Source organism: Equus przewalskii, chromosome 15 (genome assembly GCF_037783145.1).
Source record: "Equus przewalskii isolate Varuska chromosome 15, EquPr2, whole genome shotgun sequence".
NCBI classification, from domain to species: Eukaryota; Metazoa; Chordata; class Mammalia; order Perissodactyla; family Equidae; genus Equus; species Equus przewalskii.
In genome coordinates, this window is record NC_091845.1 from 83,857,767 (window position 1) to 83,864,019 (window position 6,253).

Sequence of the window (6,253 nt, forward strand, 5' to 3'; positions counted from 1 at the left end):
TCACCCAGGAAATGTCCTAAAATTACAGATTCCTGAGCCCTAGCCTAGACCAGCTGCATCTGGAAATCTTTATCTCCAGCCTGGACCACTGCCCTGCCTGCTAAATGGCTGTTTTTGAATGTCTCCTTGGCACCTTACAACAACAGTTCTCAACTGAACTCGCCCAGGCCCTCACACATGCTTCTCCTGAAATCCCTGTCTCGGGGCACATCACGTCGGCATCGAGTACACACAGAACTGCAGGTGTGACCCTAGATCCCTGTCCTAAATACACAACTTACCACGGTCCTGCCCTTCAGTGGCTTCCGTCACCCGGCCCCTACTGGCCTCTGCAGACCCAGCCATCGCTCTGCCCAGAACTCCGGGGTCCAGTAACTGCCTGATGTCCTTGGCACCCCACACACTCCTTCAAACCCTGCTTCTTCTCCTTCAAGACTCAGTTCAGGGCTCATCTTGTCCAGGTTCTTCCTTCATCATAGTTCCCCCAGCTAACTGACAACCCCCCACGTTCTCCCATGACATCCCTCATATGTCAGACTGGTTGCCCCTTTCACGTTACGTCGCATAACACTTCCTTCTGTCCTGCTGGACTGAGAACTCCTTAAGCTCAGGAACTCTCTCACCAACGTCTGTGCCTCTTCCCAGCACTGGGCCTGGACCATAGTAAATGCTCAGTGGATGGGAGATTATCAGTGGTATGTGACTAAATTATTCTGCTCAAGAGAAAGAAAAAGCTTCTCTCAAACATTTTAGAATCGAGCATTTGTAATAAAAAATCACCCCAGCATTTGTCGTTACTACCCAGAGACCTTGGTGAGGGATATATATGGGTAATTTCACTTAATCCTCAAAACAGGAGACCAAGTGCTCACACTTGCCCGTTTCTTAACTGCTGCTTTGTCTTGACAAAACTCAAGTGGGGCTTCTCTCGTCCCCACAGGCCCCTGAACTCTGCCTGCCTTGGGCCTGGGCAGGCTCTAAGGCCTCCCTTTATCAGCGTATCCTGGGAATGGCTGACCACAGCGAGACACGCTTCCCGCCAGACCCCGGCCATCACGCTCCCTGCTTGCCCAACTCCCATGGCTGCTGAGATCTCCTTACCCCTCCCCATAAAAGAAAAGCCTTTTCTGTTTGGTTCTGAGCTACCTGCAGATTCCTGAGATTGGAGACTCTCCTGTTCGCGATGGTCTTTTCGAATAAAGTTTCTCCTTATCGAAGTCCAGGTTTGTTTTTATTTGACACAACTCTATGATTTAGAAACGATGCTCAGAACATTTCACATAAGAGTAAACTGAGGCTTAGAAAAAATAAATAACTTTCCCAGGGCCCCATAAGGGGCCCCATAAACAGCCAATGGGAAGTCCAGGATCCAAACTCATCTGAGGGTGAGAGGTCACACTCAGCCGCTGTGCTACACACACCTCACGCCTGCTTTCACCAGCATCGGGGAAGACCTGCTTCACTACGCTCAAAGTTCATCTACAGACCCGAAAGCACTAAAATTCTATGTCGTGTCAATTTATACTGTTTATTAGTCCATGCCAACCTGAAAACTATCAATTAAAATATTATAATGAAAATTAGTATTATTATTGTGTGTGTGCAAGGAAGATTGGCCCTGAGCGAACACCTGTGCCATCTTCCTCTATTTTATGTATTACGCTTCGACGAGCGATGAGGTCTGTGCCCAGGATCCAAACCTGCGAACCTAGGGCTGCTGAAGTGGAGCACATGAACTTAACAGCTATGCCACTGGGCCCACCCCAAAGTTAGTATTTTTATATCATCTTGCAAAGCGCCAACATAAAGACGACCACACAGTCTCCCCAGGTGCTCACACCTATGCTTATTATTTCTACATAATGATTTGATATTAAATAAATCATTGTGTGGAGGAAGCCAGAATGCAGACGCAGATTTCTATAATCCTCAGGGTTAAAAAAAGAAGAAAAGAAAAGGCAGTTTCCTAAGCTCCCGCCTCTCCTGCGGGAGCCACGGGCTTCCCTGTCACCTGTGCCTGCCCCCGTGGAGAGCTGACACTCGCGGAGCACGCACTCTGATGTGGCCATCAGTCTCCACATGCGTCAAACCCCTGTAACAGTCACAACCCTCAAGGGTGCTTGTGCTATTATTATGACCCTTACTGGAGAAGTGAGGGAACTGAGGCAGGAAGAGGTTGAGCAAGAAGCCCAAGGTCACAGAGAGAGCTGGTGGCAGAGCTGGCATGAAACCCAGGACACCTGTCCAGAGCCTGGACTTCCCTCCTCTCCCCTCCGCCCCGCCAGGCTCCTGCCATGTCACCCCGCGTGTCAACACAAAGACTGTCCCACTGCAGCTCTGCTGCCTTCCAGGCAAAGGTTCAGCTCATTCTCAAGAAAGCTCCACGGGCCGAGTTCAGTGAAAATGAGCAGCAGGCACTGCAAACATTGGGCCAAAGAGGGAAAACCACTGGGAGTTGCTGGCGATGGTGTGCGGCTACGAATGCCGGATCTAGGCTACTTTCAAGCACGTGTCTTCACTTTCCTGGCTTCTTCGGGAATGTTTGGGGCTCACTGTTTCAGTGTGCAGCACTTCCTGGAGCAGAGAAAGACGCAGAACTGGAGGCTGACTTAGTAACTGTGTGGTGCTGGAAAAGCTTCTCATTCTCCAGGCCTCAGGTTCCTCACCTGTAAATGACAGTGATGAGTCAGGCTGGTGCTCAGTTCTCCCTGGTGCTATCATGCTCTAACTGGGACTGGCAGAGGTAGCCTGGGTTATTAAAATCTGCGTCCACAGAGCTTAGCTCCTTTGGAGAGCTTTTAAAAATCCGCGTGTTGGGCCCCACCTCCAGATACTGATTTAATTAAAGGAGACGGGGCTCAGGCACCAGTGCTTCTTGTTTTTAACTCAGGTGATTCTGCTAAGGAGGCAGCTCTGAGAACCATGGCTCTGGAGAGTTCTCAAACTTGTGTATTCATCAAAAATACCTGGAGGGCTTTTTCCCACCCCAAACTTTCTTATTCAGTAGGCTTGGGTGTGGGGCATTTCTGGTAAGTTCCCAGGAAATGCTGATGCTGCTGGCTCAGAATCCACACTTGGAGAACGCCACAGGTTTTCACCCCCTTTGAAATGGTATATATGGTCAGATGAGTATTTTTTCCTGCCCCAGAGAGAAAGTTCATAGATTTCATTAGATTCTCAGAGACCCATGACCCTAGAAAGTTTAAAAGCCAGATTGAGAGTCTAAATGAATTTAAAGTTTTTTGTAGGCAGAGTTTCATAGTAGACGTTTGAGCAACTTGTTCAGTCTTGAAACAGTCCCAGGGGTGTGTGTGTGCGTTTCTGGGCATTGCCAGGCTCTACGATGCCAACATACTGGCCAGTCCACACTCAGTTTCCCATCCGGAAGTTGCACTGGGGGCATCAGGCTGGGGAAGGGGGTAAATATGACAACTTTCTTGAATACACCAAATGCGAATTTTGTGGGGAGGTAGAGAGACAGAGAATTCCAGGGACACTATTGAAGCAGAAAGAAAACCTCTACAAACGCTCATGCTCCCACATGCCCATTGGTGTGGGGCCATAAGCTTAAGAAAATGGATGTGGTGCGTCACAATCACCCCGACGATCGGTCAGTAACATTTCCTCTGCTTCAATTAGCCTTGTCCTGTCATCCAGAATGTGGCATGGGTCGTTCACATAGGAACTTTCGCATAGATGTTTTTTTATCCTTTTAAAATTTCTATCTTTGTGAATGTTTTATAAAATACACACTAGAATAGTCACCTATGTATACATTTTATAAATAAACAAGCAAACATACACGCATTGGGGCTTCATGATAAAAAGTTAGCGACCACTCACCAGGTGAGGTGGTCCTCAAACCTGAGAATGCGCCAGAATCACCTGGTAGCTTGCTGAACAACGCAGATGCCCAGCCCTGCCGTCTTCAGATTCAGGAAGTCAGAGAAATTCACATTTTGCACTAACATCTTAGGATATTCGGAGGCAAGTCAACTATTGACTCCACTAGGAACCTTGCTCTGAGAATGTCTTTTTCCTTTTTTTATCTGTACTTAAAAATAACTTTATTCTCACTCAAAAGCAGCAGATCTCGCTGGCAAAGGATTTATAGGTGAGTGCAAAGAAGGACACAAAAATATCGGTATTCTGCATGTCTGCTTGCCTGCGCCGGTGCCCCAGCCCTTCCCCAGCCTCGTCTGCTGGACACCACACCGGCACAAAGCTGTCTGCTGCCCACTGACGGTGACTTGGGCCCAGCCTGTCGCTCGGCAGAAAATTCCTCTAGGTTTGGCCATCTTTCTAACAAAACCAATTTTTCTCTATCTCCCCATCGAGGAACATCTTCCAAAAGCCTCATTAATTCAAGACAGGGAAGTGCAAGAAAAGTCAACCAAAGTCGGTGCCATCCGAAGGAAGGTCACAGCGTGAAAGACAACATTCTCACAATCATGGTCGTTCATCCAGCAGACGTTTTGAAAATATTTTTGAACAGTGTACCAGGCAGGCATCGTTCAGGGTGCTAGATACAGAACCAGCAGAAGTCCCAGCTGGCGGAGTGCGGCAGGCTGACAAAGAAGGAGCTCACTGTTGGATGGTGGTACCCAGGTAGAGAAAAGACGGCCCAGGAGGAACAGAGGGGACGATCCCCAAAAGAAGGAAAGGAACATTTATCCACCACTTGTGAAAAACTGGGTCTTCTACACAGCTCACTTCTCCGAATCCTCAGCACTCTCTTGTTGTGCCCTCTTTCTTACCATAATAGCCAATTTTACACGTGAAGAAACTGAAGTTCCCAAACTTTAAGAGATTGGCTGTGGCTGGGGTGTTAACTAATAGGTGGACAGTGCTGAACTTCTTGACTGGTTGTAGGAACGAAGCCCGGGGCAGATTTGTAAAGGAGACTGCCCACATGCCCTTTGTAACGCTCACACACCCTCCTCCTGCAGGACTTGCCATGCTGCGTGGAATGTTCCAGACCTCACCTTTCCCCAGTAATGTTGACCCTTCTTCTCATTCTCTGGAGCACTCCTCACACTCTATGCCAATTCCATGCATGGATTCTCTCTCTAGAGTGCAAGGGGTTTGTGAATGTTAATCTCTGCTAATCCTGTAAATTGATTTTCTCCATTTTATAGTCCAATTAGTCACATCGTCATTACCCAGGCAAGATATTTGAGTGGGGCCTTTTTCTGGAAACAGTCCCTAATCCTAACGGTGGAAATGTCAGGCACTGTGGTTGGGCAGTATGAACATGCCTGCTGAAATTACGTCATTTAGGGATTAGAGTCATAGTTAAAATACCAGTTTCTTACTCTCCAGTCTAACTATCAGACTCTCAAAAATGATCTAAGAAAAAGGGTGTGTGTTTGTGTACAGACACAAATCTGTCTATCTGAATGTAGAAAATCAGTTCAAAAACTAAGGAAGATTATAGAGTAGGAGAATTTTAGTGCCATGAGAAATAGAGAGAAACAAGAAATGAGAACCAGAAAGGTCAAGTGGATTTCCAGAGACTACAGTCATAGCTGTCGTTTCTGATAGAGCTATTGCTAGCGCCTGACTTCCAAGACTGAGGTTGTGGGGGCTTTTATTTGTTTGTTTTTTGTCTATCCATCTTCAACTCTCCTTCTTTGAGGATGTTAAGAAAACAGATTGAAAAAAGATTCAATATTATAAAGATGTTAATTCTTGCCCAAATGACTCTAAAAGTTTAATGCTATTCCAATAAACACACACACACACACTCAGGAACTAACGACCCCTGGCTCCTGGAACATGCAGGTTGCTAAAATATATTGTTTCCCTTCCATTTCTCCCGTGCCTCTGTTTATCAGTTCCATATCCTCAGAATGCTCTGCCTGCCCCTCTCATCGCCAAGCCCCCGGCTTGCAGATGGCCGGCTGTGTTTCCAGTAGTTAGGAGAGTTAGGTAGGTCTGAAGCCCCTGGTCCTAAGACAAAGAATGTAAGACTCTTAGGATCTCCTTTGATATCTCCCAGCATTCCCAGAGTCACTAATATCAAACAGCCAGCAATTATATATTGAACCTATTCACTCATTCATTCATCATGCCCACTGAGGACATATAAAACTCCAGGGTAAATTCTATCTATGACTCCTGCAACTTAATATTTCTAAACACAACCTATCCCCACTAACCACAGTGCAAGGCTTCATCAACTCACACTTTTAAGTTGCGAGGGATCTGTTTCAAGGACAGCCCATAGGGAAAAGTTGCAGAGTCTACGGTC